Raw genomic sequence first — 13,136 nt, forward strand, 5'->3', positions numbered from 1 at the left:
TATTGTATGCCTAGTACTGTGCTCCTGCAAGCATGATCTGCAACACTAGCGTTCACCTCTTGAACTGATTAAATGCCTTTATTCCCATGAACAATCCTCAGTTTTTGGTCGTTTTTCCTGTTTCTTATCTAAACAGTCTGCTCACTCACTGTTACTTCTGTTTTTCTTGTAATATATCTCAATTTTTGTCTCTCACCCTGGCTTCTTGGTTTCCCTTTTTACTGTATGGTATAATTAATGAAATAGCTTATTACAAATTTAAAATTCCTAAGTACCAGACTAAGTAAAAAATTAAAAATTGGTTTGATAAAACCCATTTTCTTGGGCTTCCCTGGTGGCGCAGTGGTTGAGAATCTGCCTGCCAATGCAGGGGACACGGGTTCGAGCCCTGGTCTGGGAAGATCCCACATGCCGCAGAGCAACTGGGCCCGTGAGCCACAACTACTGAGCCTGCGCGTCTGGAGCCTGTGCTCCGCAACAAGAGAGGCCAGGATAGTGAGAGGCCCGCGCACCGCGATGAAGAGTGGCCCCCGCTTGCCGCAACTAGAGAAAGCCCTCGCACAGAAACGAAGACCCAACACAGCCATAAATAAATTAATTAAAAAAAAAAAAAAAAGAAAGGGACTGGTTGTAAAAATAAGTCTTCATCTTCATAGAAGAATTAAAAAAAAAACCCATTTTCTTTACTTACACCAGTGCTGCTGCCTTTTCTCTTAGGTATTTAGCCCCAAACCTCTTCTCAAGTGTTAGGTATATGCTGTAAGTGCTAATTTATATTTGAAAAATGCTAATATTAAAGAGAGATCATAGATTTTATGGCACCTAGGACATAATTTTCATCAGCTTATCACTTCCATTCTCTTCATCAGACTTATGAGGCTTTTAATACCTATTGATACTTAAGTTCCTGTTGGGCTCAAACTTTTATTGCAGTCATTCCCTGTTCTTAGTTTGTTTTTAAAAAGCAAAATTGTTCTTCACTGAAAATTGGGGCAGGTGGGTATAAGTGCTAAATGGGCAGAGGGTGTGTAAATTCCACCAGGAATTGGTTTTCAGATTCAGTGAAGGCCAGGGATTGGAATTGTTGACCCCTGAGTCACCAGCCAGCCAGCTGCTTAACAGAGAACAACTCGGATGGTTGCAGTTGTTCCCCATGTCCTTTCAACTGCTTTTTATCTCCATCCTTTTCTTATCTCCGGTTGCTCCTGTCCCTTCTCCATCTCCTCAGTGCACAAATACATCACTGAGTATGAAAAAGGGCAACAACAGTAGCATTATTACTAAAGTTTTTGTGTCTCTGAATTCCTTTGCTTTCTGCTACACGTCTGAACCCAGATTTCCATTTCTAGGGTAGCCCTAAACCTACACATTGGCCAGCTGTGTCCTTAATTAGTTGCTGGCACTGGAAAAGTAGCTTTTAACTTGGAGGAAAATGCCCTATATTTGAACTTTTTTGAATCTTATTTTGGTATCTTTCAGTGGCTTACTAATAAGAATTTTTTAACCTCATGTTTAAATGTTTCACAAATAAAAGACTGGGAACAGCCCTGATAGTTTTTAGGGTTCTGTGGATCTTTGTTCCTTAAGAAAATGGTAGATATAAACATTTCTGGATGGGAGGATGTTGAAAAAATGGTGGAATGGCACTCAGGGTGGGCCCAACAATTCTTTTTAAGACATTTAACTTACTAAACTTATTAGGACATAAGGAAGGATGTATCAATGTGTTAACCCCCTTCCACTATCGGATTTAAAAGTAAATAGTTTAACTTTATTTACTCTTCTTCAGTTCTACATTTCCGAGGTTGTCTGTCACACTCCTGAACACAAAAAGTTCCTTTTACTATTAGTTTAAGTAAAGAGGAATTTTTCTGGTTTTCTTAATGGGGTATATAGGTGGTGGCTTATTAGAAAATAGCTTAATCTTTCATATAGGGGACTTCCCTGGCGGTCCAGTGGTTAAGACTCTGCGCTTCCGCTGCAGGGCGTGCAGATTCGATCCCTGGTCAGGGAACTAAGATCTTGCATGCTGCGTGACGCAGCCACAAAAAAAAAAAAATCATTCATTAGATAGGAAATCTTACCAGCTATTGATTATTGTTGTAGTAGACATACCTTGTTTTCAATGTAAACGTGACATTTCAAATGCAAGTTATATTAGCGAAGGTGATAAAATTTGTGGACTAACTATGAGTAGTGTGCTTTATAGAGGTTTATATGAAAGCTTTCTGAAGACTAGTCTAGAATGTCTATGTTCTGCTCTTCCTTTGATACTTGATGAAAACTGTTAGTGCTACATTTATCATGCTGCTTTTTTACTCTTTGAAAACCAAGTTTCTTAACTACTGAATGGATATAGCATATTTTACAAATTGGAAGTTTGTGGCAACCCTGCGTTGAACAAGTCTAGCGGTGCTGTTTTTCCAGCAGCATTTGCTCACAGCGTGTCTCTGTGTCAAGTTTTGGTAGTACTCACAATATTTCAAACTTTTTCATTATTTGGTATGGTGATCTGTGATCAGTGATCTTTGATGTTACTGTTGCAATTGTTTTGGGGTACCACAAACTGTACCGATACAAGACGGCAAAATTAATTGTTAAATGTTGTGTGTATTCTGACTGCTCTACCGGTCAGCTGTTCCCTCATCTCTCCCCCTCTCCTTGGGCCTCCTTATTCTCTGAGACACAACAATATTGAAATTAGGCCAATTAATAACCCTACAGTGGCCTCTAAGTGTTTAAGTGACAGGAAGAGTCACACGTCTCTCACTTTAAATCAAAAGCTAGAAATGATTAAGCTTAGTGAGGAAGGCATGTTGAAAGCTGAGATAGGCCAAGAGCTAGGCCTCTTGTGCCAAACAGCCAAGTTGTGAAAGCAAAGGAAAAATTCTTGAAGGAAGTTAAAAGTGCTACTCCAGTGAACACACAAATGATAAGCAAAACAGCCTTATTGCTGACATGGAGAAAGTTTCAGTGGTCTGGATAGAAGATCAAACCAACCACAATATTCCTTTAAACCAGAGCCTAATCCAGAGCAAGGCCCTAACTTTCTTCAGTTCTGTGAAGCCTGAGAGAGGTGAGGAAGCTGCAGAAGAAAAGTTTAAAGCCAGCAAAGGTTGGTTCCTGAGTTTAAGGAAAGAAACTCTCTCCATAATATCGGACTGCAAGGTGAAAGCAGCAAGTGCTGATGTAAAAGCTGCAGCAAGTTTTCCAGAAGTTCTAGCTAAGATAATTAATGAAGGTGGCTACACTAAACAACAGATTTTCAGTATAGACAAAACAGCCTTCTATTGGAAGACGATGCCATCTAGGACTTTCATAGCTAGAGAGAAGTCAGTGCCTGGCTTCAAAGCATCAAAGGATAGGCTGACTCTCTTGTTGGGGCTAATGCAGCTGGTGACTTGAAGTTGAAGCCAGTGATCATTTACCGTTCTGAAAATCCTAGGGACCTTAAGAATTATGCTAAATCTACTCTGCCTGTGCTCTATAAATGGAACAACAAAGCCTGGACATCTGTTTACAACATGGTTTACTGAATATTTTAAGCCCACTATTGAGACCTATTGCTCAGGGAAAAAAAAAAAAAAAAAGATTCCTTTCAAATATTACTGCTCACTGACAATGCACCTGGTCACCCAAGAGCTCTGATGAAGATGTTCAATGAGATTATGGTGTTTTCATGCCTGCTAATACAGTATCCATTTTGTGGCCCATGGATCAAGGAGTAATTTCAACTTTCAGGTCTTATTATTTAAGAAATACATTTCATAAGGCCATGGGTGCTATAGATAGTGAGTGATTCCTCTGATGGATCTGGGCAAAGTAAGTTGGAAACCTTCTGGAAAGGATTCACCACCATTCTAGCTGCCATTAAGAACATTTGTGATTCATGGGAAGAGGTGAAAATATCAACATTAACAGGAATTTGGAAGCAGTTGATTCCAACTCTCACAGATTGAAGGGGGTGGGGTTCAAGACTTCAGTGGAGGAAGTAACTGCAGATGTGGAGTTAGCAAGAGAGCTAGAATTAGAAGTGGAGCCTGAAGATGTGACTGAATTGCTGCAGCCTCATGATAAAACTTGAATGGATAAGGATTTATTTCTTATGGATGAGCAAAGAAAGTGGTTTCTTGAGATGGAATCTACTCCTGGTGAAGACACTATGAAGATTGTTGAAATAACAGCAAAGTATTTAGAATATTATATAAACTTAGTTTATAAAGCAGCTGCAGAGTCTGAGAGGATTGACTCCCATTTTGAAAGAAGTTCTATTGTGGGTAAAATGCTGTCAAACAGCATTGCATGCTACAGAGAAATCATTCATAAAAGGAAGAATCAATTGATGTGGTAGACATCATTGTCTTATTTTAAGATAGTGCCGGAGCCATCCCAAGATTCAGCAACCACTACCCTGATCAGTCAGCAGCCATCAACATCAAGGCAAGACCCTCCACTGGCAAAAAGATACGACTCACTGAAGGCTTAGGTGATGGTTAGCATTTTTTAGCAATAAAGTATTTTTTACTTAAGGTATGTACATTGTCTTTTCAAGCATAATGCTTTTTGTGCAGTTACTAGACTACAGTATAGTGTAAACATAAGTTTTATATGTACTGGGAAGCCAAAAAATTTGTGCAACTTGGTTTATTGCGATAGTCACTTTGTTGCAGTTATCTGGAACCCGAACCCCGAGGTATGCCTGTACAGAGAAGTATGAATACTTATAGTAAAAATTATTGCCTGTAGTATATATATTTTGTTCCATTAAGTTGTGGAGGGAAAATTTTATTGAGATACTATTAATTTGTGGTAAGTAACATAGAACAAAATTGTCTATTAGATTTGGGCAGTATTAATATAGCAAGACTATTGAAGTGTTCAAGAAAAATGTGTTCTTCAAGTTTAGAAGAGATTTGAAGGAAATGTTTTACAATTGTAAACATGAAAGATTTAGATAAAATATACTTTGTAATATTAAATAAGAATGAGTGTGTTAATCTGATTTTTACTATTCCTGCTACTCCTCTTTTATAAGATTCAGACAAGCCAACGTCTAAAACAACTTTGGTAGTTGTTGAAAGGTATTAGATGGATGTGTTTATCTTTAAAATGGGCAAACATGACTTTTACAAATACAGCTCTTACAAATTTTACACAAGAGGCCAGTAACTATAACCTAGAATCAAATATTCATTTGATTTAGAATGCTTACCTGAAATTTTTGCTTAGTTTTCTCTGGGGTTTAGAGGAAGGGTGCATGTTTTGTATTGTTGTGGTTTAGAGATTTTTTAAAAAGGGTTATTAGATTTAAGGGCTTTCCCTTTTCTCTTATGAATTAAGTAGCAAATGAAGCTTTCATTTTTGGAGGGTGGGGTAATAGTTATAGAAATATCATAGAAAATTAACTGAGTATTTTAATTTTTTAAGAGCTAAGAGATCAGTAGTTTTTTAAGAGTGAAGCTGGTAAATATATGTGTTTTTAAAAACTTACTAAATATAATCAAACTGTGTTCTCCGTTGTTTGAGAACTATTTCCAAATTAAGAGTTGATATTTTGCCTTTTTTCATTTCATGATCTGGTAACTCTTATTAAACTTTTCCAAGCATTTTCTCAATGCTTACTCCACTCCAGTATCTCACCCATTAAAAGGGGTTAGGGATGGGGAGGCTGTGGTAGAAAGAATGTATCAAGGCCTGAAGGAGTTTGATGTTCCAGGAAAGAAGTTTGCTTGTCTGGTGTGAATTAAGGCTGGACAGGGGCCAAACTGTGGAAGGCCTTATAGGATTTGTTCATATTTTATTTTAAGGCCAAGGGTAGTGGAAAGCCATTGAATGGCTTTAAAGTGGAGGAGTGACTTGATTTTGTTTGAATAGGATAAAAGTGGAACCTGGGAAATCAGTTAGGGAGGCTATTGCCCTAGCCCAGGGAGAGAGATTGGTGACTTGCAGTATAACCTTCTTACTCCACTGACACTCACCTCCTTCAAAAACTAGCTTAGATTTTTTTACAATTTGATTTCTTATGACCAAATGATTTTGCTCTTTTTTTTTTTTTGATGTTATCTATAACATCAGTTAACAGTTTCAGTTATCTATAAATTTTCATTTGACAAGGTAGGTAACATTATTTTATTGTTTTATTCGTTTAAGGGTGCTAGTATGAAAGTATGGTTTCTTTATAGCTAGTATGAAGGCCTGTATAGAGGGTTTATTTGCTTTCTAAGGTGTCTGTACTACCTGTCTACTGATAAGGAGTTGGTGGTGTGGCTGTTCTGTAATACCAAGCAGTGATGACTAGTGAGCTCTTTTGTATGCTGTCAGGATATCTCATTCAAATGTTATATTTTTTTAATCATCTTTTTATCTTCCAAATTCAGTTCCAACACAAAATCCTACTTTTTTAGAGGCAATAACAATGAGTTTTTTTCCTTTAAATAAAATACATTGATAAAGAAGCATACTTGAAATTCCCTAGTCTTTGTGACCTTCTGATCATTTATTTTTCGTTACCTCACAGGAGAAATTAGAATAAGCCTTAATTGAAGTTCAGAAATATCTAAAAATTTGTAAGTTTCTCTCCTGCTTTCTACTTCTAGTGTCTTGTTTTAAAAATTAGGACTCATTTTTCTTTTTCCCAGGTTGAGGTTAAAGATATCTCAAATTTTGAAAATATTTTCTTTTTTACTGTTTTGCTTAGTACTTAAATATCAAAATGCCTACCAACACTATATATTTGTTGAATGTGGAAGATTCTCTACCTGTGTGAAAGACATAATGTCCTCTTAAGATTTCATGTAGCGTGTCACCAAAATAGACTTTAAAAGTGTCCTGCCAAGGGGCAGAGGGGTAGAAGGGTGGAATTTTCTAATTTGTGAAGGGGAAAACATTGGGCTTCTGTTTTTCTTGTTCTTTGTTTGTAGAAATCTCTCCCTCATAATGTTATAAGAAGCCTACTTATATTGGTTAAAATTAGAAGAAAGCAGGTCTTTTCATACAACCATTACCCGCCGCCCCCCCCCTTTTAATTATTAAAAAGGCACAGGGAGGTCGAGGTCTGGAAATTTGCCAGGCTTTCTTGGACTGTCCTAGAAAAGTAATCTTAAATGTGTTCCCAGGTGCTAGTCAGTTGAATCACAAATTTGGAGTTTTGTGGTTTGCTCTTTTCCTGTTTCCTATTATTCTATATATACTTTATGTATTCAGGAAAATGAAATTCTTTGGCGGTTGATGATAAAATCAATGCTTTATTCCAGTCTACCAACCAAATATACCAACTTAAAGTACATTGCTGCCTAAAAAGATGTCAAGTCATTCCTTAAGAGAATGAGAACGGTTACCTTTAAAGGTGTAAAGATGTTACTTTTAAAGAAATTTTTCTTTCTTTTGGGAGAGAACTTTATAATGGATGTCTTTTGTTATTTAGTGTTTAGTAATTCAGCACAGGTTAAGTTACCATCTTTTATTGAACAAGCCAGGGGTAGAGCATCTTCTGTACTTAAAGAAGAGTTTAAAGAATGAGGTTCTTTAAAAATTTTGCTATACAGAAATGCACCTCTTTGTATTGAACTAGATCTACAATTAAGTGAATTAAAAAATAAGAAATTTGTAAGGGCTTTATTTAGAGAGGTTTTGCTTGCCTCTTTTATAAAGGGAAATTCTACTATTTCAAATTTGGTGTTCTCTTTGGGCCTCTAAAATTTTGTTAAGGCTTTTTAAGAGAGAGGTTTGAGAAATTTATGCTTTCTTCAAACCTTGGTCTGTATAAAAGTAGATATGTACTTATTTTGGAACTATATGAGGAAAATCAGTCACTTATGAGTTAACAGTGTTAAAATACATTTTAGGTGGTTATCGTAGTAATTTGTCAGGAATTAACATTAGGAGTCCTTAGATAACCAGTGGTTAAATGTTGACATCTACTTTTATTCTCCTTCTCACACCCACGTATGCACGCACAGTGTCTAGTGTTACAACGTACAATGTTTATATTTTTATTTTATTCCACATAAGTTGTGTTTTTAGCTTATATTACTTAAGCTAGATGGACAGAATCTTGCACTATTTTGTCAGACTGATAGTACTGAGTATAACAGGCAAGGCAAAAAAAATTTCTGGGAAAATTGCCAGAAAGTGTTTGTGTTTTCCTTTGGAAGTGATTGTTTGGTGGTAGGAAGGTGCTTAGTTTAAAAAAATAAAAATAAAAAATTAGATTGACAGGTCCTAAAATGTTGCATATTTTATTTGAAAATATATTCTCCTTCCTCATATTTCTAAGTTGTTTATCAGAAGTCTTTTGGGACATTGTGGACTTTACTTTTTTTCCTAATACTTAAAAACAGCCCAGGGCAGCCAAATAGGGAAGGTGACTTCTGTGATGTTTATTAATATAGAAAAGAAAGGATACCAGAAGACCTTTGATGTGTTTAAAGATGCATAAAAACAAATTATTAAAATGAGTTTTAAAGTGGGAAAGAAATTACACAACACATAGAAGTAATAAACAAGAATTTTAGATTCTTCTCTTCTAGTACTAAGCATCTTAGTTATAAATATGAAGGCCATTGGTGATTTTTTTTTTTTTTAAACATCTTTATTGAAGTATAATTGCCTTACAATGGTGTGTTAGCTTCTGCTTTATAACAAAGTGAATCAGTTATACATATACAATATGTTCCCATATCTCTTCCCTCTTGCATCTCCCTCCCTCCCACCCTCCCCATCCCACCCCTCTAGGTGGTCACAAAGCACCGAGCTGATCTCCCTGTGCTATGCGGCTGCTTCCCACTAGCTATCTATTTTACATTTGGTAGTGTATATGTGTCCATGACACTCTCTCACCCTGTCACATCTCACCCCACCCCCTCCCCATATCCTCAAGTCCATTCTCTAGTAGGTCTGTATCTTTATTCCCGTCTTGCCACTAGGTTCTTCATGGCTTTTTTTCCCCTTAGATTCCGTATATATGTGTTAGCATACTGTATTTGTTTTTCTCTTTCTGACTTACTTCACTCTGTATGACAGACTCTAACTCCATCCACCTCATTACAAATACCTCCATTTCATTTCTTTTTATGGCTGAGTAATATTCCATTGTATATATGTGCCACATCTTCTTTATCCATTCATCTGTTGATGGACATTTAGGTTGCTTCCATGTCCTGGCTATTGTAAATAGAGCTGCAATGAACATTTTGGTACATGACTCTTTTTGAACTATGGTTTTCTCAGGGTATATGCCCAGTAGTGGGATTGCTGGATCGTATGGTAGTTCTATTTGTAGTTTTTTAAGGAACCTCCATACTGTTCTCCATAGTGGCTGTATCAATTTACATTCCCACCAACAGTGCAAGAGAGTTCCCTTTCCTCCACACCCTCTCCAGCATTTATTGTTTCTAGATTTTTTGATGATGGCCATTCTGACCGGTGTGAGATGATATCTCATTGTAGTTTTGATTTGCATTTCTCTAATGATTAATGATGTTGAGCATTCTTTCATGTGTCTGTAGGCCATCTGTATATCTTCTTTGGAGAAATGTCTATTTAGGTCTTCTGCCCATTTTTGGATTGGGTTGTTCGTTTTTTTGTTATTGAGCTGCATGAGCTGCTTGTAAATCTTGGAGATTAATCCTTTGTCAGTTGCTTCATTTGCAAATATTTTCTCCCATTCTGATGGTTGTCTTTTGGTCTTGTTTATGGTTTCCTTTGCTGTGAAAAAGCTTTTAAGTTTCATTAGGTCCCATTTGTTTATTTGTGTTCTTATTTCCATTTCTCTGGGAGCTGGGTCAAAAAGAATCTTGCTGTGATGTATGTCATAGAGTGTTCTGCCTATGTTTTCCTCTAAGAGTTTGATAGTGTCTGCCCTTACACTTAGGTCTTTAATCCATTTTGAGTTTATTTTTGTGCATGGTGTCAGGGAGTGTTCTAATTTCATACTTTTACATGTACCTGTCCAATTTTCCCAGCACCACTTATTGAAGAGGCTGTCTTTTCTCCACTGTATATGCTTGCCTCCTTTATCAAAGATAAGGTGACCATATGTGTGTGGGTTTATCTCTGGGCTTTCTATCCTGTTCCATTGATCTATATTTCTGTTTTTGTGCCAGTACCAAACTGTCTTGATTACTGAAGCTTTGTAATATAGTCTGAAGTCAGGGAGCCTGATTCCCCCAGCTCCATTTTTCGTTCTCAAGATTGCTTTGGCTATTCGGGGTCTTCTGTGTTTCCATACAAATTGTGAAATTTTTTGTTCTAGTTCTGTGAAAAATGCCAGTGGTAGTTTGATAGGGATTGCATTGAATCTGTAGATTGCTTTGGGTAGTAGAGTCATTTTCGCAATGTTGATTCTTCCAATCCAGGAACATGGTATATCTCTCCATCTATTTGTATCATCTTTAATTTCTTTCATCAGTGTCTTATAATTTTCTGTATACAGGTCTTTTGTCTCCTTAGGTAGGTTTATTCCTAGATATTTTATTCTTTTTGTTGCAATGGTAAATGGGAGTGTTTTCTTAATTTCACTTTCAGATTTTTCGTCGTTAGTGTATAGAAATGCAAGAGATTTCTGTGCATTAGTTTTGTATCCTGCTACTTTGGTACTTTTAATTTTTAATTTCAGTTGCACTTGTTCATTGTCCTTATAAAGAAACACAGTTGATTTTTGTGTGGTGATTTGTATTCTGTGATCTTACGGAACTCACTAGTTCTAGCATTTTTTTTGTTTGAAGATTCCTTGGAATTTTCTAAATAGACAGTCATTTCATCTGCAAATAGAAACAGTTTTATATCTTCTTTTCCAATTGGTATGCCTTTAATTTCTTTTTCTTGCCTTATTGCAATATCTAAAACTTTCAGTACTGTGTTAAATAAAAGTGGTGGGAGTAGACATTATTGCCTTGTTTCTGATATTAGAGGGAAAGCATTCAGTCTTTCACCATTAAGTATGATGTTGGCTGTAGGTTTTTTTGTAGGTGCTCTTTGTGACTTTGGGGAAGTTTCTGTCTATTCCTGTTATATGATAACAGGATAGAGCATATGGTTTTTATCTTTTAGCCTGTTTATTTGGCAGATTGCATTTACTGATTTTTGAATATCAAACCAACCTTACATGCCTGGAATAGATTGTACTTGGTTGTGATGTATTACTTTAAAAAAATACAGTTTTGGATTTTGTTTGCTAAAATTTTGTTGAGAACTTTTACATCTAAGTTAGTGAGAGATACTGGCCTGTATTATCCCTCTTCTTTTTTGTTCTGTCTTTGGTTTTTGTATCAAGGTAATACTGGCTTCAGAAAATTAGTTGTTAAGTAGTCCCTCTTCATCTTTTTCTGGAAGAGATTGTGTAAAATTAGTGTTGATGTATTATTTTAATACTTCATGCTTTTAAAAAACAAAACCCTAATTGTCCTCAGGTGCAGTCGCAGTAGGTACAATTTACTTTTTCCTCATGGGAGGAGTATTTCAGATTTTGAGTATGACTTTTACAGTCCTACTTTATGGCCAAATGTTCTAACAAATTTCAGGTCCTGTGTATTTCTTTTTTTTTCTTTCTTAAATGGTAGGAAAAATGAAATGGTCAGTATGAGTCATTATGTATAAGCAGTACTTTGGAAATAGAACTATTATCTAAAATAATTCCGATACTAGATTCTGCGACCAGACTTACTGATTTGCTATAACTTGCCTGAGTGTGAGTTATGAAACTATGGAATTATCCATAATAATTATGGAATTATTAGGGAAATTGAATCATATGTGGAAACAAAACAGTGAAAGGTTTGGTAACTTGTTCAAGGTCACAGTTTGTAAACTAAATTCCAAGTTCAGGTCACAGCCAGTGGTACTTCACTGGGGAGGAACATTAGATCACCAGTGGCTCTTTGCCAAAAGGAGAAAAGAAAACATACATACAGTATCTATACATCTATATATCTGCCCGCTGCCCCCCATGTACTTTTCAACTACTCATTCCTCGGGCATACAAAATGGCACTCAAACATGAATTCAAGAAAACACATAGGGGATTCTGATGCACATCATTTGTTAAGAACCATTATAATAAACCCTGCACACAGACCTTTTATGTTCATTTATTTCTTTTGAAAGTCATATTAACTATTTGGAATTACTTTGATAGAATAAACCTATGGTAGAAATTTAAAGTTTCAGAAAATTTTAAATTGGGATATGCTCTTAAAAACTAGTAAATATAGGTAACTTTTGTCATCCTTTTTAGAACTACACCTTTAAAGTCACTGTGTGAGCTTAACGTAAAAATACATATAACTTGGTTTATTTTTATAATTATCATGTTATTATATTTAGTGGTCAGTTGGAGACGTGATAGATAGAGACTGATTACCCAATCAGCTTGAGGAGGGGGGTGGCAAGATTGTCATTTTCCCCATTAAGCAGTTTTCTTTCTATCTGTGGATAATATCAATCAAGTGATAGTCTAAATCTAGAAAATCATCTGAAATCTTAACTTACCATTAAATATTAAGAAGTATTAAAAGAAATAAAGAAAATAGTCATTTGTTTATCTTTTTTCAAGACCAGAGGTGGCAAAGAAAAGATACTGATGTTTTCTCCCTTCCTTCTATACTAATTTCAAAACCCTTTACCTCAAAATCTCTCAGTACATGGCTCCTGGCAGCCACTCTTAATTGATTGGAATTGACACCAAAGATAAAACCTATTTGGCATTTTTGTCATAGGCAATGTTCTTTTTTGGGAGGTCAGTTTTATTTAGTTCAAGTGTTGTTCCTATGCTTCAATGGAGTCTTCTTTTGGAAATTAAAAATAATTAATAGTGGTTTTTAACATGAATTACACAAGTGATAGTTCACAGAAGACTCCTCCCCAAAAAACAAAACAAACAAAAGGCAGGTTAGCTAGAATGTGGGAATTAGGATGTTGTTTCAAGAGGTAGCTAGCTGACCAGGACTTCCCTGGCCGTCCAGTGGTTAACACTTCACATTCTAATGCAGGGAGTGTGGGTTCGATCCCTGGTCAGGGAGCTAAGATCCCACATGCCTCACGGCCAAAAAACCAAAACTTAAAACAGAAGCAATATTGTAACAAATTCAATAAAGACTTTAAAAATGGTCCATATCAAAAAAAAAAAAAAAAAAAAAACT

The 13,136-nt window shown here is 36.0% G+C and overlaps 1 protein-coding gene and 1 pseudogene across 1 annotated transcript in view; both read left to right on the forward strand.

Annotated features, from left to right (window-relative positions):
* The window catches only part of LOC132368377 (tigger transposable element-derived protein 1-like), a 35,232-nt pseudogene extending 30,735 nt beyond the window's left edge, over positions 1–4,497 (forward strand).
* The window catches only part of ACVR2A (activin A receptor type 2A), an 81,657-nt gene that overhangs the window by 31,425 nt on the left and 37,096 nt on the right, over positions 1–13,136 (forward strand). The window lies entirely within an intron of this gene.

The sequence above is a fragment of the Balaenoptera ricei genome, chromosome 7 (assembly GCF_028023285.1).
Source record: "Balaenoptera ricei isolate mBalRic1 chromosome 7, mBalRic1.hap2, whole genome shotgun sequence".
NCBI lineage: Eukaryota > Metazoa > Chordata > Mammalia > Artiodactyla > Balaenopteridae > Balaenoptera > Balaenoptera ricei.